Source organism: Macaca nemestrina, chromosome 9 (assembly GCF_043159975.1).
Source record: "Macaca nemestrina isolate mMacNem1 chromosome 9, mMacNem.hap1, whole genome shotgun sequence".
NCBI classification, from domain to species: domain Eukaryota; kingdom Metazoa; phylum Chordata; class Mammalia; order Primates; family Cercopithecidae; genus Macaca; species Macaca nemestrina.
Window position 1 is genome coordinate 49,034,189 of NC_092133.1, and position 23,099 is coordinate 49,057,287.

The 23,099-nt window shown below is 35.6% G+C and overlaps 2 long non-coding RNA genes across 6 annotated transcripts in view; one reads left to right on the plus strand and one right to left on the minus strand.

Moving 5' to 3' along the window:
• Window positions 1–15,000, minus strand: part of LOC105481130 (uncharacterized) — a 29,941-nt gene extending 14,941 nt beyond the window's left edge. For all 5 annotated transcript variants that reach the window (XR_011607762.1, XR_011607764.1, XR_011607761.1 and 2 more), the window contains exons 1-2: window positions 14,918–15,000; window positions 10,146–10,307 (exon numbers count right to left, since the gene is read on the minus strand). This is a non-coding gene — a long non-coding RNA (uncharacterized lncRNA). The remainder of the gene's footprint in view (window positions 1–10,145; window positions 10,308–14,917) is intronic.
• LOC105481147 (uncharacterized) overlaps window positions 1–23,099 on the plus strand; it is a 293,709-nt gene that overhangs the window by 147,188 nt on the left and 123,422 nt on the right. The window lies entirely within an intron of this gene.

Sequence of the window (23,099 nt, forward strand, 5' to 3'; positions counted from 1 at the left end):
TATAACTTTGTTTTTTATTTATAATAACCATATGACTATGACTCGAATTTTCATGTACTTTTTGAATTAACGGGATGCTGGGTATCAGTCTAGGGACAGGTCTGTTGAGCTAACCTGTAATTGTTTCTTTACACTTTTAAGGGACTATCCTCAATATAAAAATAACCATTTTTTTGTAGTGATCTTTTATGACTTACAGTATTTTTGTCATGCCAGAAAACTACAATTTTCTCCGCTTAAACATTGGAGTTTTGAAAGCTCTTAGGGTTTGAACCAGGTCAAGTCATGTTTTGCAATTACTTCTGCTTTCTCAAATAGTTTCCAATATGTTACTAAATGCAGTGTAAAAAAAAAAGGATTTAGTAAACATTGCTATATGGGAAATGTTTTTAGGGATATGTTGTTAAATGTCCTCAATATTTATTAAATGCTTTTAAGCAAAAACAAACAAAATAAAATTTCTCTTCAGCACTTTTTAAAAAATTAATTGTGTTGTACAACAATGTTTTGATTTACGCACACATTGTGAAGTGGCTCAAACAAAAGCTGTCTAACATCTGCATGACTTCACATACTTGACCATAATTTTTGGTGAGAACACTCAAAAATCTACTCTTTTAGCATTTTTCAAGGACATATCATTAACTATGATCATCACGATGAACAATAGATTTCTTGAACTTACTCCTGCGTAACTAAATTTTATGTCCTTTAACCAACATCACCCCAATTCTCCTAGCCCCCCAGCCTCTAGTAACATCATTTTACTCTCTGTTTCTATGATGTCAATGTTTTAAGATTCTACGTAAGTGAGATCATACAGTGTTTGTCTTGCTGTGCCTGGCTGCTTTCATTTAGTGCCTTAAGGTTCACCCATGTTGTTGCAAATGACAGGATTTTCTTCCTTTTTAAGGCTGAGTAGTATTCTGTTGTGTATATATACCACACTTTATCCATTCATTCTTTGATGGACACTTAGGTTGATTTTATACCTTGGCTATTGTGAATAATGCTGAAATGAACATGGAATTGCAGACACCTCTTCAACATACTGATTTCACATACTTTGGGTCTATATCCAGAAGTGGGATTGCTGGGTCATATGACAGTTGTATTTTTACTTTCTTGCAGAATCTCCATACTATTTTTCATTATGGATATGATATACTAGTTTACATAGTTGCTGATAATGTACAAGGGTTCCCATTTCTCCACAACCTTGCTAACACTTATCTTTCATCTTCTTTGCAGTTACCATTCTAACAGGTGTGAGGCGATATTCCATTATGGTTTTGACTTGCATTTCCCTGATAATTAGTAATTTTAACCATTTTTTTCAAATATCCATTGGCCGTTTGTATGTCTTGTTTTTCTTCAGCACTTTCTTCTACAGAAATTTCAATAGATTGGATAAATAATTACATGTTGATCATTTGACATTTTTACTGAATTAACCAATCAATCATGTCAGTCTAGACTTTTAAAAATCGTTAATAACTCATTTAATTATCAATTGTCAGTCATCTTTTCCTGAAGTGGCTCTTAATGCATTCCTAGAGGCTCTAATTCAGGAAGCAGTGGGAAACTGAGTCAGGGAAGAAAGATTAGGCTCGGTAATGGAGAGGACAAAAGTGAAGGGAAACATTTTATTCTGTAGGCACTAAAGAATCTTTGTAAATTACTTAGTAATAAAGTGACTTCTGACCTCAAGAAGATCAAGCTGGCATAGATATCTACAATTTATTAGGTAGAGCAGAAACTCGACTTAGAAGTTTATTTTAAATTGTCCTAGTAAGAGGCAATGAGCATTGAACAACACTGCCTGCATTGGAAATGGAGAAGGGAGAAGGGACGTGAGAAGCAACACTTAGGTTGACAAAACAGGCATGAATAGTATAGGAGCAGCAGAGTCAATGGTTACTTGTTTATGTGGAAAAAAAATGTTTAAACTAGAAAAGGCAGAAGAAATATTTAAAGGGCATTTAAAGCACAATAGCTTTTTTTTTTCTTTTAACTACTTCGTTAAATGAGTTTTTATCAATAGATTCTGGTGAATCATATCACAGGGTAGTAATAATAGCCATGAATTTTCAAGGAAATACCAGAAGGACAATGACCTGCTTCTCTCAGGAGAACACCATGGCTTCACAAGGAGGGTGCTGGGTAGGGCAATGGGGACTCTAGTATTTTTGGGTCTATCGCATTTGGTGTAGATCTGCCTTAGGAGTGGGAACTGGATGAAGAAAGATAGTCCAAGGCCTTTTGGCTGCTCTTGCCTTGAATAGATCTCCTTCAACACAGAGCTGGGTATATGTGATAAATCTTGGTGGCCTGCAACTTCCAGGAAGAAACTTCAACCCTGACTGGGAGCTGGGTACAGAGGGAGCCCTCTGTTCTCAGTAGCACCTTTAGTGGTAGAGTTTCTTTTTGTGTTGAACTGGATAGATGGAGAGGGAATCGATCCCGTATTAAATGACACAGGCTGATTGGTATTCTGAGAGTTAGTAGATTTTCTTGAATAAATGTATCTTCATTTTCTGTGTGTCCTTAGGACAATTAACCGAGACTTTACATATTTGTAAGTGTTGTTTCAATAATTTTCCCCAGTTATGGTTATTTCACTGTAGATAGAGTTCACAGAGTTCCTCACACAGCCACTCTGGGAGTTTTCTCTTTAGTTGTCATCTGTTAATTGAGATATTGGCAAGTGAAACTGTGTTTAGAAGATGATAAAGGAGTGTGAATGTTTCTGAAAACCAGGCCATGTTTGTAATAAGTAGAAGTAATAGATGGAAGAGATGCCAGGAAGCAATGTTTCCACAGATGTAAAATGATGAGGACAGCTATAATCTGGATAGCTCCACGGAGCAGAACTAAATTTTATACACAGAATTACTAGGAGAAAGATTTTACTAAACTTTTGAAACAAATTTAGTTGAGTAAAAAATAAATGGCCGGCAAATATGTGGCACTGAACTCCCTTTGGAAATGTATTAGCAAAGTGGTGTCATCATGTTTTAAGGGAATGCTAAAGGAGATGTCTACAATGATAGATCATCAGGCAAAAATGAACATAGAAATGTTTACATTGCACAGAGGCCAGTGGGAGGCTACTGTATTAATCAAGGTGAGAGAGGATGCTTGTCTGAAGGGGACAGTAGCAGACAGAATGGAGAGAGGTAAGCCAGAACCGCAAGCTGTGGCGAAGGATCCAGGAATGTAGGCAATTAAGCACAGCATGCTGTAGACCAACAGACTTCACCTGATTCACAGTTAATGACTCTCATTCCTTTTCATTTATAGTCTAAAGGGCCACAGGTGTGATAATAGGAAATGTTTAGACACCCATATATTTTGCATCTTCTCCTCTTTAGTTAGATGTATAACTGCTTCATTAAAGCTTGACTTCATATAGTTCAAGACATTAAGACATTTCAAAATGCAAGCCTTTCCTTGCCATATCAGCAACAAAAGGAAAAATAAACAATAAAGTGTTACGAGCACAGTGTTTCTCAAATTATTTGACTACACTAAATATCAGAAGTTTCCTGAAGCAACAAAATGAATAGTAACACAAATAAAAACAAATACAATAAATGCCTGTAAAAAGTTTCAGACCTAGGTTACAAGGTCAAGCATACTTTCATGCATTTAAAAAAAAAATAATAAAAGAAGATCAGGGAATATCGCTACAAAAAAGTTCTATGAACTAAATGTCCATGAAGCAGCACAAGATAAGCAGAATAAACAGAGAGAAGTCTGGATAATATAGCCTTTAATCAGAATAGAGGTAGAAACTCTATTTAAGAGAATTAGCATGTGGCTAGAAATAATAAATTTTGACACCAGGTCATCAATTTTGGTAAAATAAAGGAATGTGAGGAACTCGTAATTGTAATTGTGATTCTGAAAAGTTCATCTATTTTTCTTTTCGTAAAATCACAATTTTTGAGATACACCTATTTAAGTAAAATGCCAGAACCTTTTTTTCTATGTGTGCGTTTTTACTTTTGCCTTTAAAATATTCAAAATTCTGCTTAAAGTAATAAATTTTACTGTTAATATCCTTCTTCATTTAGGATTGGCTTTACTTAAATCTCATTAAAATACTATAATAGAAAATGGGACCTCTGTAAATGTTCAAGAATAAGAAGCAAATTTTCAGTAATAGTTTTTAACTTATTTTTTACAATAGATTTTTAGGACATATATATTATAAAATATATTTCAACAAGTGAGTCTCAAAGTTTGTTTTGTATGTGAATCCTGTTCTATTAGGGTGGTGCAAAAGCAATTGCGGTTTTTGCCATTGCTTTTAATGTCAAAACCGCAATTGCTTTTGCACCAACCTGACAAAATAATGCACCACAGTTCAGTCAAGAATCTAATAAAAATGTATGTTATTAAGATGAAGATCTGTTACAGGCATTGGAAAAAGGTTTTCATCCTGCTGTAATTAGGGGTTTTTAGGTTTTGTATTTCTTCAATAAATGTTTTCTATTTCTTAAAATTTGTCCTGCAGTTACGATATGACATCACTGATCAGCTTGTTATAAAGGGACTGACACTATAGAAGAGATCCCCTTAATGGACTTTACAGCTTCAAATATAATGATATGGTTAGACTTCATGTTCCCATTTAAATCTCATCTTAAATTGTAATCTCCGTAATCCCCATAATCCCATGTGTCAAGGGAGAGACCAGGTGGAGGTAATTGAATCATGGGAGTGGTTCCTTAGGTGGTTCTTGTGATAGTGATTGAGTTCTCATGAGATCTGATGGTTTTATAAGGTGCTCTTCCGCCTTGGCTTGGCGCTTCTTCCTGCGACCTTGTGAAGAAGTTGTCTTACTTCCCCTTTGCCTTCCGTCATGATTACAAGCTTCCTGAGGCTTCCCCAGCCATGCTGAACTGTGAGTCAACTAAACCTTTTTCCTTTATAAATTACCCAGTCTCTCAGATATTTATTTATAGCAACGTGGAAACAGATTAATACATACAAGTAAAGCAAATTTAAATAAATTAGAAAAATATAACAGAAAATAATGTGTTACAACTATGAAGATAGCCATTCATTTGAATATACTCTTTATACTTGCATTCTTCTCTTTGCAGCTAGAAAAATATGATTTTTATAATCAAAGGTAATAGTTTGTTTCCTTTGTTAAGACTTTTTATACCATTAACAAATCATGAGTTCAGATTTAATGTAAATTTACTTTGGAAGGGATTTACATAAACCATTTTCCATGGACAGTGTGTCATTACAAGAAATTTGAACATTGCATAGTTTAATAGGTTGTTAATTACTTAACATGAAATACATAAATGAATGTGTTTGCATTTTATTAGTAATTATTACAAGCATTTAAATGCCAAATTACTTACGTGTATGTAGAAGCAAAATGCTTCTAATTTAATAAATATGGTAAAATATAATCTTCAAATTAACAATAGCTAATTAATCTACAGATGAGTCGATTTACCTAAAGTGAATATATGATGTGACTTGGATGATTAGAGGTCAAATTTGAGTAATGTTTTTAATGTTAATTTTGTCCATTGAGAGTTCTAGCTTTTTAAAATATTTTAACTTTCATTTTAGGTTCAGGGGTACATGCGCAGGTTTGTCATATAGGTAAACTTGTGACTCAGGAAATCACCAGGGAACTAAGCACAGTACTCAAAAGTTGTTTTTTCTGAACCTCTGTCTCCTCCCATCCTCTTTCCTTAGGTAGACCCCATTATCTGTTGTTCCCCTTTTTCTATGTGTTCTCATTATTTGGCTCCCACTTATAAGTGAGGACATGCAGTATTTAGTTTTCTGTTCCTGCATTGGTGTGCTAAGAATAATGACCTTCAGCTCCATCCATGTTCCCACAAAGGACATGGTCTTGCAACTTTCTTTATGGCTGCATAGTATTCCAAGGTGTATATGTACTACATTTTCTTGAATGAGTCTACTGTTGATGGGCTTTTAGGTTGATTTCATGTCTTCGCTATTACAGTGAACATACCAGTGCATGTGTCCTTATGGTAGAACAATTAATATTCCTTTGAGTATATACCCAGTAGTGGGATTGCTGAGTTGAATGGTCATTCTCTTTTTAGTTCTTTGAGGAATCACCACACTGCTTTTCACAGTGGTTGAACTAACTTAGTTGCAGGTTTTATGAATGTCATGAATTGAAAAGGCTGGCTTTGATCTTCTCCATCACTGTTTTAGGAGACAAGAAAATGTGTAGAGTAAGTTTATATACTTTCAGTAAAAACTAGAAGAAAATGCCCAGTTCTCCATAAACTTTAAATAGATGACAACTTTGAATTTTGTCTCATTGCTTCATGCTAAAAATAATTTATATGTAGGTGTTGATTAGGTTATAAAGCCTATCAAACATACACATATGACTAACTCATTCAGGCTCTCTTCAGTGGTTGTATTAGTCAGAATTGGCAGTTAATGCTGTATTGTTAACCCTGAAAATTCCAGTGGTTTAATTCAATGAAGAATTATTTCTGACTCAGGCTATATATTTAATGTGAGTCAGCAGGGGTTTTCTTTCACTTTCCACTCAGATTAAGAGGGAATCTTGACCAGGTGCAGTGGCTCACACCTGTAATTCCAGCACTTTGGGAGGCTGAGGCAGGCGGATCACGAGGTCAGGAGTTCAAGACCAGCCTGACCAATACGGTGAAACCCCTTCTGTATTAAAAATACAAAAATTAGCTGGGCATGGTGGCACACACCTGTAATGCCAGCTACTCAGGAGACCGAGGCAGGAGAATCGCTTGAACCCGGGAGGCGGAGGTTGCAGTGAGCCAAGATCACACCATTGCACTCTAGCCTGGGTGACAGAGTGAGACTCCATCTCAAAAAAAGAGGGAATCTTAAGCCCTGGTTTCATGCTCACTTGGAAACAAGAGAGAGTGCTGAATCTAGCACTGGCTGCTATTTCCTGTAATTAACATTTTTGTTAACATTTTCCTGGCCAAATAAAGGTCATATGTCTTTGCCTGATTTTGGAGATTTGGAAGCATGAAATCTTCTCATGCACTGGTATGTCAGACTGCTATTAACTTCAATAGGGATGGTACCAGGTTGAAGAGACCAAAGCAAAGACCCAGAACCAACAAATAAGACATATGATTTATTAGTGGGAACTTACATACAGGGATGGTCCAATGGCAGGAGGCTGGACAGGAGAACTTAAACCACATATAAAAAGCATGCAGTTTATAAAGTGCCTTCGCTTAGTGCTGTTCCCCTAGCAACCTCCACATGGTAACCCTCATAAGTTATTGCTGTCAGATGCATCTTTCTCACAGTATGCTGGTTGTTGTTACATGTGTCAATGATACACTTGCCTAGAAGGCAGGGAACCTGAGTATTTAGTAAATAGAATTTATGATAATACATGCTGAGTATTGGCCCTAGGTCATTGCTGGATAATGCTACATCTATCATCCATGTCAGAAGTTAAAATATATGTACCAACATTTTTTGAGAATTGATATATTCACTTCAACATACATTGATATATGCTAAATGTGATGATTCCTTCAACAACTGGGAATAATGTCAGGTTATAAAGATCACTTGCATACAGTGGAGCGCATCACTAGGTAAAGTTGAGAGAGACAGTTGGGTGAGACTGGGCATTGAGTGAACATTTTTTAATCTTGGAAGTATCATCTTAATATGAGATCAGAACTCTTGAAATTGGATTCTATAATGAGAATACTTTTTAATGGGAGAGTAGTAGGTATTTTAGGCCACGTAAAACAGCTTACAGTCCACAGTTTATAATTAGATGTTTTCATTTTTTTCTTACTCTTTATTTTATAATGTTGTATTTTGAAATGAATTGAGTGCTTAGTTTAACTGATATTCTATGGCATTGTATAAAACACACTAAGAATATTAAATGTATTATTGCTGTTAACTTTCTGTTCTTAACAGATATATTTATTAAGTTATTAATCTAAATGTCTATTAATTTGGTGGAGACTCTAAGCTGAGAGGAAAGCAGAGATCAATGGAAAACTTCAACTGCCTCTTGTGTACCATAACATGACTTCATGTTTTATAACGATCAAAACAAATCACTAGAGCTTTTGCTGCTTACGAGAGAAGTCTTTCTTCATTTAAGAAGTCTTATTAATAATAATCTTTAAACTTATCTTTATGCATAAAACATAACTTGTATTTAAAAGATGAGTATATAGTTCATTGTGTTTATTATATATTAGATTTTAAGCACAAAGCATTTCTTAATGGCATTTCATAATTTTTATTTTAACAATGAGTATCCTAAATATGATAAAATTAAAGGTCATTTTATGTTCATAACATATTAATTTTAGATATATATTCTATGTCAATTTCTAATTTATATAAAATGTTAATATTTATGGAAATATTTCAAGGCACATAAAATGTAAGTTTGCTATTCATTATTCATAAACTATGGAGCATAAATCTTTTAAATCATTATTTAAACATTTAATAAAATGCAATAAACCTTTATATTTAAGAGTTTTCCCCCCAAAGGCCAGCAGTATGTGAAATAATTTGTTCTTATTCTGTCAATCAGAGACATCTTATTTAATAGTCGACACTGGAAGAGAAAAATTATTCATTCATAACCTAGAGGTCACACTGTAGGCCTATTTACTTTCTCGATCTCTTCACACTTAAATTTATACAAACAACTGAATGCTTCATCGATCGTTAAAAATCTACCCAGAAATTTTTCCAAACCATGCTCTTTCACACATGAGAAGCCTATATATTTCAAGCATCAGACAATTACATTTTGTAGAAAATAATTCTGTGGTAAGGCAGAGATGTAAAGGGTAAGACAAAGATTTTCTAGTTACTTTCCTTGATTAGATGGAATTTTGAGGTTTACAATTGCTATAACAAGCATTATGTTGTTGAAAACAGGTATTAGATTAGGGGGATAGGACATATGAGGGAGGTGCTAGTAAACAACAGACCTAAAGAAGTTGGGTACAGATGATAGACTACAGGAGTTTTATTAAATTGGATGTTTATGATTTGCCTCATCCTCCTCAATCTCCTTTTATCTGACTACCTTACCTTTGGTTTCATTTTTTAAGAAGTTGTTCTCTTCATTAGGGCTGTGTAAAACACTGGAATTATATAAACTCATACGTCCTGTCCTTAATTCTATCATATAAAGTGCATCCCACTTTGAACACTGTATTGTAATTGAATGTTTACTAGAGGTCACCTCTTTTAGGACAATAACTGTTCTATAAAATGAAGATACAGAGATCTACTTGTAAAGTGGTTGTGAAGATAGTGCTTAGAAAGCACTTAGCCCAGCTCGTGACATGTAAAAGGCTAACTATTCATCCCTAGCACCCAGCAAAGTAACTGGGGCCTTTTTGGTGGGTAATAAATGTTTAAATCAATGAATAATTAAAATTAACCCTGAGTGAATGGAATAAACTGTGTATATTGAAATATAGTAGGTTAGCATTAAAGATGGTGGGGAAAGGTCATAAATTCAAGGTCAGAATTGTTGGAATGGATTATTTTCCTCTTCTCCGTGCTTGTATTTTAGAGCAAATGACTGCATGCTTCACAAAGAATTAAAATTTCTAAGTTCTGATCCTGGTTTTGCAAATAGTTATCTTTGTGATGTCAGAGGAGTTTTCTAACTATGTTTTAAACATTCATTTCTGATTGTAAAAAGATGCTTAACTCCATTATTTCCAAGGTCCTTTGAGTAACAAACTTATGATGATATGAAAAGTTCTTTGACATTGATGATCGGGCTGAGCAATTAGCTGGCCAGGATAAGGGACACTCCTCTTTGGTAGCAAGTGGGTGTTGTCTTGTTTTGTCATGCTTCAGTAACCTCAGAAGCAGGAAAAATTTAAGAGCTCTCATGACCCTGTGGAAAATGAGGAGTGCTGATATGCCTGCAGGATTGCTAGAGATCCAGAAACGAAAAATAAAATAGAATTATTCCTGAAGCATGAATTTAATGATAACAGAAAGAAGTTCAAATTTGCATTACAGAACTGAGGCTGTGTGGGAGTTACAATTTTGCTACAGATAATCCTCATTTCACTAACAAGAAGATGTATTAGTTAGGGAAAGGCAATACTGACCCAATAATACAATTGCTGAAAGTCAATGGCATAGGTCCATGAAGCAGCTCTGCTCCTCTCAGCCATTCAAGAACCTATGTTTCTTGTAAGTCACCATGGTATTTAGGGCATCATAGTCATCTATGTGGTCAAAGCTGGGTTAGTACCACATCTGGTTTCCAGCTGGTGGAGAAGAATGATTATACAGGAGCATATGTATAATAAAGGTAACAGACATAATTTCTTCTCACTTTTTTAGTTTTTTTTATGATAACTTAGTTAAATGAACACATTTTAAATCAAAGTATATATATTTTTTGCTGTATGTTCAGGATGAAAAAGAGAACAGATTTTAGTGAACATATGGAAGTCTTTCCCAGGCACAGTGGCTCACACCTGTAATCCTAGCACTTTGAGAGGCCGAGGGAGATGGATCTGTTGAGTCTAGGAGTTTGAGAACAGCCTGGGCAACAAGGAAAACCCTTTCTTTACCAAAAAAACCCCAAAAAACAAAGCACAAAAAAGAAATCTCTACCACTGAAGGTGACTATAAGACTTTTATTTTAATCAAAAGAGATATGGCCAGTGTATTCAATATGCATTATCTGATGAATTATTGTATACTTTTGATTCATCTATCATATCACAAATATATACTTTAATATATAATCATGATACAGTATGAACATGTAATATACAGCATATCTATTAATATTTTCTTAAAAGTATGTTTAATAGATTGGAAATGAGTTCGCAGTAAACTGTTAATTTAAAATATCGTTATGAAACAACAAATCTAATTTTCATAAATAAATCTAGTATCTATATACAGAAAATGTTGGAATAATATACATGAATATGTTAGTAACAGTTATTGCTGAAGTTTTTTAGCTAGTTATATTTTCTAATTTTCCCAATGAACATGCATTTATCATGTAAATAAGTAAAAGTTCATGTATCATGTAAATAAGTATCATGTAAATAGGTAAAAGTGTAAAAACAAAATTTGAGGATTTTGAAATGCTCACTGGGGAATTCAAATTTAAGTTTATTCTACTTCAGCTATGATACTGCTAGAATTACTAATTTCTTTAACCAAAAGCTTCAGATGGGCTTTTAAAATCCCAAAGCAGAAAACTTAGAGGAAAGAATGTGGGAAGGAAGGTATTAAAGGAACTGGCTGTGATCCTCTGTTTCTCCCTTGATTAATATGAGAATTTTTTAGTCAGTTCGGGCTGTCATAACAAAATACCATAGACTGACTGGGTGCTGAAATAGAAATGCATTTTCTCAGAATTCTTCAGGCTGGAAGTCTGAGATCAGGGTGCCTGTGGGGTTGGGTTCTGGTAAGGGCTCTCTTCCTGTTTTGTAGACAGTAATCTTTTGCTTTGTCCTTTGCCCTGTGCCACTATATGGCATACTGGGTGTGGGAGGTGGGAATGGAGAAAAATGGGTAAAAGAGGGACAGCATATGACACATCCTGGTGCCTCCTTATAAGGGTACTGATCTCATCAGAACAGTACCCCACCCTCACGATGTAATTGCCCCATCTCTACATACTATCACCTTGGGGGTTATAGCTTTAACACACAAGTTTTAGAGGACATAAACTTTCAGTCCATAACAAGAAAATGTTACAAGAGAAAATAAGACAGATAACTGGTCTACTTTTCTTGTATATATAACTAGACCTCTAGGTAAGCAGACTAATGGTATTTCCTAAGAGGAGAGTTTTAAATCTATAAAATACTTTGAATGAGTTGTATCTTTTTTGTATCTACTTCTGGTAAACTAACCTACAACGTATAGGTTTATGAAGCATAGCTCCCTGGTGAATATCATATAAGCTGTACAAGTGTTATGGATATAAAATGGAGCTGTTTCATAACTTAAAACTGTCCCTGCTTGGTGAGACAATCCACAACCCTAACTTTGAGATCTTATCTTTTATTCTGCCTAGAAAGCATATGCCCGATGAAGGAAGGAGAAGCTGGGAGCAATGCAGGATGTAATAGGCATCTCCTTGCTATTTTTGTGCCATTCTGTCTTATATTCTTAATTTATTAATAAAACTTGATGCTGGATAGGATCTCTGCATGAGTCTGACTTAACAACTTAATCTTTTATGTTAACTTGAAAAAAACCACTAGTTGTGACTTGTGGTTCTCTGAGTAATATAAAAGCTTTGCTATTATTAGAACAGTTGCATGTTGTAACAAATTCACATAAAAAGCCTTATCACAAGCCCATAAAAACATAAACTTATAAAATGAATATCTGAAATGAGTGAAACATTTGGAAATGAGTCTTTATTTCTTATCTATATGATGTAGTTGTTTAAACATTTTCATTCTGTTTATTTATGTGTCCTGATGTTGAATATTTGCTTATTCAGTACTCCAGCCATGTTATACAAGGCAGCAATATTTTACTATTAGAAAACTTGATTCCTTTTTAGAGGCTTAAATGTATAGTAAAAGAAGCCAAACTAAAAAGGCTTCATACTGCATGAAAAAAAAAAAGAAAACTTGATTCCTTTTTCAAGAGAATATCAGACTTCTATTAAATAGGCAGCATTATTTTTTCCTTTCCAAACCAAAATAAGAGAAGATAAACATAAAGGCTTAATATCAGCATCAAATTGTCTCTTTTTTATATCAATTCATGAGTTTTATCCATATGCAATATATTCAACAATTAGGAATTCGGTTAAAATATAATCAAAATAGTCTGATCTTTAATACAATGACTTGCTGTCCTTTTTCTTTCCCCTTTAAAGGAAGCACTTTATCCAACCTGAGTCTAATTGAAAGTTTTATGCATTTGAGTTTATACCTATTCTGCCTGGAATGCCCCTCTGGTTCAGTTTTGCTTTTGGCTTGTCATGGGTCATTCTCTGGTGACAATGATGATCACCTGAAACTCTGAGCATTTATTTACTTACTATGCACATGTCTACACTCTACTGTAGTCAAAAAGATGGAGTGGAGTATGCTTCTTCTTTTGCTTTTAGTCTTTAGTCCCTACAAGGCTAACATCCAAGTCTGCATCAAATTTTGGCTTCAGTCATGATACAGGCCAAAATTGGCTACTTGCCATCATTTATCTTTTGGTCTTTGTTAGCTGAATGAGAAATATCTATTTTAACGTTATCCAAATATCATTAAGAACAGAACAAACATGGAGGTGCTATCAACAATTTTGGAAGCATACTATGTTTTATTCCAAAAAGTCCATTTTGTATGCAGAATTCAAAATTCACAGGCTATGTCACAAAGTTACTCAGTTAGCAAAATAAAAATGGGCCTGTTTCATCATTCTTCTTCAGGTTTGAAAATCTGCATAATAAGCAAAAAAAAGATTGGAATTTTTTCATGCAATTATATATTTAAATTATCTGAAAGAACAATGATTGCATGTTTAAAAACATTTCCTGATAAAAAGTTGTAATATTATACTTTGCTGATACAAATACTGAAGTAAATATGTAACGAGTGGCATACTAATGCCAAAGTGGACTTACTAACAATCAACGATTGCTTCAGAAAGAAGAAATCATTCACTAAAAATTAATCACACAACCAAACTTGTATCTCCTGCATTCAAATGTTTCTTACGTGATGACTGTGTCCTGTTCCTGGAAATAATTGCTCAAGTTGGTACATGTGCAGTAAAACTGAGATGCAATTGGGAATTCAGAGGCAGTTTTATTATCAGAAAAGTCAATCATACAGATTCAATGCAACCTTTATAGACTGGAGTTTTAAGGGCATTTCCTCAAGTGATTGTGTTATGTAGCCTAACACAATGTACACAAATGTAAATGAAAAAATAGAAATAAAAGTTAGAGTGAGGGCAGTAAGTCTGTTTCCACAAATACTCAAAGTATCTTCTTTAAGCTGTGCACAAAGCTTCAGTTTCTAAGACTGCTTCAGTGAAATTACAACATCATCATAGGTGAAATCTGCTAGTCTAAGAGTTAAAGAAGAACTGTCTTTAATTAGTTATTATTAAAGATATAAGTAAACAAGAATTTGTGGCAACATGATCCTTGACTGTAATCTATTCAGGTTTATCTGGACCAAAACATCTTACTCCTCCACTAATCTCAATTAAAGTGAGCATATATTTAGTACTACAAATATTTAATGCAGTCTCTTCAGAAGGAATTAACAAGTGATAGTACTGAGAAGTATTTTTCTGTAATGTCAGAATAATAACACAAAGGAACTTGATACTATTATTTTTAAATAAGTTATATCACAGCCTTATGAAGTGTTTTAACTTCATTTGTATATCTTAAATATTTATTCTATGATATTATTCAACTTCCATCCTGGTTAGGGATAAATTGTGATTTCAACACTCAACTATTTAGCAGTTAGCAAAAAGATTCACTTTTTTTGTGGCTGGGGGCCGGGGTGTGGGCGGCGCAGGATCTTGCTCTGTCACCCAGGCTGGAGTGCAGTGGCATACTCAGGACGCACTGCAGTCTCAACCTCCGCGGCTCAAGGAATCCTCCCACCTCAGTTCCCTGAGAAGCTGGGACTTCAGGTGGGCACCACCACACCTGACTAAGTTTTTATTATTATTATTTTAGTAGTGATGAGGTCTCATTATATTGCCTAGGTAGGTCTCCAACTTCTGAACTCAAGGGATCTGTCTCCCTTGGTCTCCCAAACTGCTGGGATTACACATGTGAGACACAGTGCCTGGTCAATTCCATTTTCAATAAACCCTTTTTTTTTTTTTTTTTTTTTTTCTGAAGGCTCAGGACAATGAAGGAAATTACATTGTAAGAAGTTAAAGGTTAAAATTCCAGCAAACTTGGTCTTTTCTTGTACTCAGAAAGAAAGTCCCCAGTAGACATCTTCCTTCACTCTTTATCTGAATTTCTTGACTTCAGGTTGACAAGGAAAACTCAAATCTTTTACCACAATGAGCAGACTTGCTCTGGCTTCTTCCACCTTCCCCCTGTGCCCATCTCCACTCTGGATGACACCATCTCAAGCTGCACCCAGCACTAATGTTTCACAAGTATCTGAGAGGAGAGGAAATGCAGGGGATGTGCTGTAGATGGGCTCGTATGCCTCCTTCGGACCAGAGAAACATTTTTCTTTCCATTTACATTTCCTTTTCAATATTACTTTCAATGGGAGCTGCCAAGCCTGCTGACCCTCTACTACTACATAATAAAAGATGACCTATTTAATATATATCTCTTTTCCAAGGACCAGCATTAGTATTTGAAGAGACAGTGTGCCTTTAGTTCATATTTAGAAATAATATTTCCTACATTAACAACGTTTCTGCCCTGCCCTTGGAGTATATTGTTCCCCAATGTAGCTCTGAGGGGCTTTTAATTTCTTTGCCATTTTTTCTCATTGCCCACAGGAATCATAAAAATTTACATTAGTCCTTAATGTCCACTTTTATTCAAACCTAGGGACACACTTGCCATCCCATTCCACTCTTTGGAGTCAGAGCCTCCCTTTGATTTAAAGAAAATGGAAGCTGATGATTACCGAGATGTCCTACAACTGACCCATGAATAAATAAAGACCCGAATAGTCATTAATATGCTGCATAGCAAGTAGACATACATAAGAAGAAAGGTTAGAATTAAAATAATAAAACAATAATCCACACTTCCCGTCAGTAGCACGTAATAATTTCATCTTAACCTAGCTTCTAGAGGGTAAAATGGCTGACTCCTCTCAAGGGGTCCTCGGGGTGAGCTGAAGCTAGAGAATTCTTTTCTAGAACGGGAATAACTTGGAGAAGTAGAATCTTCAAAGCTGTGACCAACCAGTAATCGTAAAATTAATATCGAAAATCATCTTTTAACAGGGAGGCTAGATCCGGACCTGTGGAGGAGGAATATGGACTGGAGAAAGGGACAGTGTTTCTTGGCCCTGTGGAGGGAACAAGCAACTGGACAAAGCAGGGAGTTGTTCCATGGAAACACAGAAGGCTGGATTTTCATGTCTTCTAACAATAGATTTTAATCATCTGGTATTCTAAGAGGATCATGGTATCCAAGGAAAGATGTGCTTGTTTCTAGATAATGTAATCACTTGCTCATTCGTTCACTTAACCACTTACTATTGAGTTTTGGACTCTGGAATTACCCACTGTAGTGAATAAAATAGACAAAGATCACTGTCCTCATTGAGCTGACATTATACAGGGGAAAGGCAGACAAGAAACGAAATAAAGAAATAACGATAATAGTAGTTTGTTATAAGTGCTATGAAGGAAAAGCAGGAAAGGGGGAAAGCGATAGCCTGGTGAGGAGTGGATGTAAAGATTTGAAAGAGGGTTGAGCACAGTGGCTCATACCTGTAATCCCATCACATTGGGAGGCCAAGGTGGGAGAATTGCTTGAGCCCAGGAGTCCAAGACCAGCCTGGGTGACATAGCAAGGCCTTATCTCTATCAAAAAAAAAAAAAAAAAAAAAAAAAAGAGATCTTATGAAGGTTGGGCTGGGCATGGTGGCTCACACATGTAATCTCAGCACTTTGGGAGGCTGAAGAGGGAGGATCGCTTGAGCCCAGGAGTTCAAGACCAGCCTGGGCAAGACTGCCAGACCCTGTCTCCACAATAACAATTTGAAAAAAAAGTTCAATGAATTATGGAAAAATAAAAATAAAGTGTATTTTTTTTTAATTAACTGAGGATAGTGGTGTGGGGCCTGTAGTCCCAGCTACTTGGAAGGCTGAGGCAGGTGGATGACTTGAGCCTGAGATGTCCTTGTTCCTGCCACTACACTGAAGCCTGAGTAATAGAGGAAGAACCTATAACAAAAAAATTTTAAAAATTAAAAAAAGGTTGGTCCCTGAGAAGGTGATATTTGAGCAAATACCAGAAGGAGAAGAAAGAATGAGCTCTGACATCTGCAAGATGAGAGTTCCAAGCAGAGGGGGCACAAACCAAAGACCATGAAGCAGAATGTGCCTGAAAATTTTCATAAACAGGAAAGAGGCTAGCATAGCTAGAAAGAAGTGAGCACAGGGGAAAAAGTAGGAGTTAGAGGAATAATGGGATGCTAGAATCATGCGCAGGCTTGTGGGTCATTGTATGAACTTTGGCCTTTTCTTTGATTGAGGTGGGGTTATCTCTGAGGATTCGGGTAGAATAGTGACATAATCTGACTTATGTTTTAAAATAATCACTCTGACTGCTTTATACTGAATAAAAGAGGAGGTAGTAGAAGTAGAAAGGTGATTTGGAAAGATATTAAAACAAGCCAGGCAATATATTATGGTGGCTTGGAACAGGGGTATGTCATATACAGGGAAAGATGTAGAGAGATTCAGAATATATTTAAAAAAACAGTATTTGCTGAAAAATTGGATGTGAATTATTCAAGAAAGAAGAGTGAAAGATCTATTCAGGTTTTTAATTCACCCAACTGGGATGATGGAAATGCTATTTAAGTTAGAGAAGACTGCAAGAGGAATATGTTTGCAGGGAGTGAGATGGAGAAAATTAATATTCATGGTTTTGAAAATGTTAAATTTGATGTACCTAATAGATATCCAAGTAGAGAAGTCAAGTAGGATAGTTGGCTAGGTCTGGCTTTCAAGGGAGATGTGTAGATACAGATATAAATTTGGAAATTAACATCATGTATGAATTATGATTAAAAATTATCTGATGTTGGGGGATATTCAAAGAGAACAACTATATTTTATTAGCACTTTTCATCTTGATTCACTGATATGATCTCGTTCCTGTATAAGCATATGTATTAGCCCATGTTTGTCATGAGGCAGTAGAGTCTACTGGTTAACAGCAGAACTTGAAATAAATAGTCTTAAGTTGAATCCATCTGTGTGGTCATGAAGTAATAATTTAATATCTTTATGCCTCATTTTCCTCATATGAGAATTATAACTAATAATATTATTTATCTCAAATGTTATAGTAAGAATCAAATGAATTAACATATGGTAAATGCTTGGAACAAGGTTTGGTACGTAGTGAATTTGGTACATGTAACCATTATCATAATTTTTATTATTACTGCTGTTTTCTTTATTAATCTTATATTTGGAACAGATGCAATTTAAGCACATCATTGCCTTTTGTCAGTTTTTGAGTAGAGAAAAATGAATCTAATTTGGAGTAATTACCTTATTCATATTTATCTAAGTGTAAATTCTGATTGTTTCTAAATTGCAATTATTCATTATTACAAAGCAATATATCTCCCAAACAACTGAATTTTTGGGGAAAAAAAATCAAAAATTTAAAATGAGGGAGTTTCCACTATGTTTCTTACAACTTTTGTAAAAATAATTTTTAATTTTAATTTTTATGGGTACATAGTAGGTGTATATATTTATGAAGTAGATGAGATGGTTTGATACAGGCATGCACAGCATGGAAAGTGGGGTATCTATCACCTGCAACTATTTTTCAATAAAATTAATGTATTCTACCATTCATCAGTCTTTGTGATGATACCTAATATAGTTAGATCCTGAGCAAATATATTTATATTTTTTATTAAGAAATAATTTGCTTACCTTGAAATGTACAGTTTTTAGAAGTACAGTCCATACATTTCGATAGATGCATACATTAATATGTCTGCAGCCTGTCAAGATTTAGAATACTTCTGTCACCTTAGAAAAATCTGTTGCACTGATCTCAGGCAATCCGTAACCAACCATCCTCAGGAACCAGTGCTCTAATTAACTTCATCACATACTAGTTTTGCCTGTGTAAGATTGCATATAGGTGGAATCATACACTATTAATTCTTTTGTGTCTGGCTTCTTAAATTTTGCATAATGTTTTTGTAGTTGATCCATATATTTTCGGTGGATCAGTTTCTTTTTATTATAAAGGTTTTGTTTGTTTTAAGCCTGCACCAAATTTTATCTGTTTTCTTGTTGACAAACATTTTGGTTGCTTTCCAGTTTGGTGTTAATACAAATAAATCTGCTGCAAATATATTCTCTTTGTTTACATATCTTTTTATTTCATGTAAATAAATAACTAGGAGTGGCATTGCTGGATCACCGGGTAATTGTATACTTACCTTCATGAGAAATGACTAAACTGACTTTCAAACTGGATTTATCAGTTTATGCTTCCACAAACACTGTATGAAAATTAGTCGCTCCACACACTTGCCAACATATGGTAGTGTCATTTTTTTTTTTTTTCTTTTCAGAGACAGGGTCTCACTCTGTTGCCCAGGCTGGAGTGTAGTGGCATGATCTCAGCTCACCGCAACTTCCGCCTCCCGGGTTCAAGCGATTCTCCTGCGTCAGCCTCCCAAGTAGCTGGGACTACAGGTGCCCGCTACCAAGCCCAGCTAATTTTTTTATTTTTAGTAGAGTCAGTATTTCACCATTTTGGCTAGGCTGGTTTCAAACTCCTGGCCTCAAATGATCCACCCATCTTGGCCTCCCAAAGTGCTGCGATAACAGGTGTAAGCCACCATGCCTGGCCTGTCATTTGTTTTTATATTAGACATTCTAGTATATGTTTAGTAGCATAATATTATGGTATTAATTAGCAGTTTTCTGATGGCTACTGATGTTAAGTACTTTTTCTTGTGCATGTAGGCCACTTTTATATCTTGTTTTCTGAGAGGCCAATTCAGGATATTTGGTTAACTTAAAATTTTTGTTTGTCTAATTTATAATGAATTGTGGGAGATATTTACATATATTCTGGATTCAAGGCCTTTGTCAGATACATGTAATGACAATAGTCTCCCACAGTCAGTGACTTGACTTGCCTATTCATTGTCTTAACATTGTCATTTTGATACCGGAGTGCTGGGAAGGGAAGAACGTGGTTCCTTTAAATGATAAGGAAGAGGCAACAGGGAAGTGCTGGATAGAGGAGGATGTGTTCCCTGGCTGGGGCTCTACCCCCACAGACCTAGGTGAGGACAGGCACTTCTGCCTTAGCACCCAAATGTCGCATATTCCAAGACCACCCTGGCCCACCACGACCCCATACTGGGCCTGTAAAAACCCGAGACCCCAGCAAGGCAGAGACAGAAACTACTGAACAGTGAAAGGAACACATCAGCGGAAGAAGACAAGCCGCTGAATATGGAGAGGAGGTCGAGGCGGCACGTGGGCAGAAGAGGCAAAAGAGCACACCATAAGAGGCTAGCACACTTGCGGGCCATTGACCCACACTGACTGACTGACTGAAGGGAATAGGCAGAGTGTGGCCGGGGCAGTCTGAGGAGAGCTGGGGGCACCAGGCGGCCCAACTCCAGGGGAAGACCATCTCCCTTCTGGCTCCCGCATCAGCTGAGAGCTACTTCTACTCAATAAAACTTCACATTCATTCTCCAAGCCCACTTGTGATATGATTCTTCCGGTACACCAAGGCAAGAACCTGGTATACAGAAAGCCCTCTGTCCTTGCAACAAGGTAGAGGGTCTAATTGAGCTGGTTAACCCAAGACATCTATAGAGGGTAAACTAAAAGAGCACCTTGTAACGCCCACTGGGGCTTCAGCTGTAAACATTTACTCTAGACACTGCCTTGGGGTCGGAGCCCCACAGCCTGCCCTTCTGTGTGCTCCCGTAGAGGTTTGAGCAGCAGGGCACTGAAAAAGTGAGCCACATCCCCATCGCACACCCTGCGAAGGGGAAAAGGGAACCTTTCCTGTTTCAACTGGGGGCTCTTCGATGAATCAAAATTTCAATTTTGATAAAGACAAGTCTATTGTTTTTCATGTAAGACTGGTGCTTTCTTTTTTCTGTTCAAAAAGTCTTTTCATACTACCAGTTTGCAAAGATAGTCCCCATTTCTATGGTTCATTGAGATTAACTTTTGTGTTTGATAAACATGAGCAAAGTTTCCTTTTTTTCCTTATGAGTGGCTAGTTGTTTCACACCATTTGTTGAGGAGACTATCCTTTCTCCATTTAACTTTTTTGGCACCTTGGGCAAAAATCAATTCACCGTTGTGACTGTGGGTCAATTTCAGGACACTCTATTCTGTTCAATTGAACTATTTATGTATATTTATGCTAATAATACACTGTCATTAATTAAGAAATCTCAGTCAATCTAAGTTTTGCTTCAATTTGGTTTTTCAATATTTTTAGGATATTGTATGTCTATGAATTTTCATATACATTTCCATATACATGATATTTCCAACTACATTTCCAATTGGTTTGTCAATTAAAAAACAAGTCTGAGTTTTTGATCAGCCTTATGTCGAATTCATAGATAAATTTGATGACAATTTACATCTTATAAAAGAGTCCTAATAAGATCATGGTTTATCGCTCCATGTATTAAAGTCTTCTTGAATTTCTTCCAACAATATTTTGTAGTTTTCAATATCAAGGTCTTATAAAGATTTCAGCCAATTTATTCTTAACTATTTAATGTTTTTATTGTTACTATACACCTATTGTCTTAATTTTTATTTTACAGTTGTGTTGCTAGTGTGTCAAAAGACAATTTTTATTGACCTTGTATTTTGTGACTCGAACATCTCCCAGTCCTATGCAAGGGCCATGACTCCCTGATTTAAAAATAGAATTTATTTTTAAATATTTTATTATTGTGCTTGATATAATCTAAGAATCATTATAATTTTAAAAATATGTATTTCGAAAGATTAAGAAATTTAGACAAATAGGAGTTGTTTTATAAGAAATCATTAGTAAGAGTAAACTTCACTTAATCTGTTTTTTTTCCCCCATCTAATTTAAATTTATTTGGAGAATGAGTAGCTTTAAGAAAAGATGTAACTTTGTAGCATATGATATTTTGAGATAGGTCAAGTTTAGGGGACTCTCAATGAGAAATCTAACAGCGAGAGTCAGTATGAAGACATTGGGTTCTTGGGGAGTAACATACCAGGTGGGAAAAGTTAAGAGTAACTCAGAGGTGAAATCATCAGTCAAAAGTATATTTAAAATTTTGGGCTGAGTGCGGTGGTTCACGCCTGTAATCCCAGCATTTTGGGAGGCCGAGGCGGGTGGATGACGTGAGGTCAGGAGTTTGAGACCAGCCTGGCCACCATGGTGAAACCCCGTCTCTACTAAAAATACAAAAAATGGGTTGGGCGGGGTGTTGGGTGCCTGTAATCCCAGCTACTCGGGAGGCTGAGGCAGGAGAATTGTTTGAAGCAGCAGGTGGAGGTTGTAGTGAACTGAGATCATGTCACTGCACTCCAGTCTGGGTTACACAGCAAGACTCCAGCTAAAAAAAAAAAAAAAAAAAAAAAAAAAATTTGCTGTGAGTTAGTCACTTTCTTGTTTATAATTATTTCTGAATAGAGGAACAAGGGTTACATCTCAGACCTGGGTACAGGACTAGCTGTGTACAGCAACTGCAAATTCTAAGTTTTTCAATGTGTGTTTTAAAAAGTGCCATTTCTACTAACTTTCTTCCTAGAAAACATCCAGGACCATTTTGTAAACAAGAAGACGACTCTATATCCAAATACCAAAACTTCTTGCTGTAGAAAATGGTCCTAATCATGATCTAATTTTCATAGCAAAAGTCAATCGTGTTGTAACTCAACAAAATCCAACTAATGTATACGTGACTTCTGTTTTATTTCGCCTTAAAATTCATTAGGCTGTACCTTGAAAATGAAAATCTTGGACTTAGGAGATTGTACGGTTCGCTAGTGAATGTCAAAGGACTGGAAACTGAGAAAAATACATTATATTCCAGACTCTAAAATAAAACCATTTATGTAAGACATGTTGTATCTCTGGGACTCATCATCTAAAAAATAGAAATAATAATTTCCTGTTTCCTATATAACCATTAAGCATGATAGAATCTTGCATGTTATGGAAAAATTCTTTGTTATCTAAAAGCAATGTCAGTTTCCTCAAACATATTATATTATCCAATGGTCTAGTTGCTGAACTGATTAGTTTCTAAAGAGATTAGTTTATCTCTTGATACATTGGCTGGTTGGTTTGAGATAAACCGTATTTTCCCGTTCACCTAAGG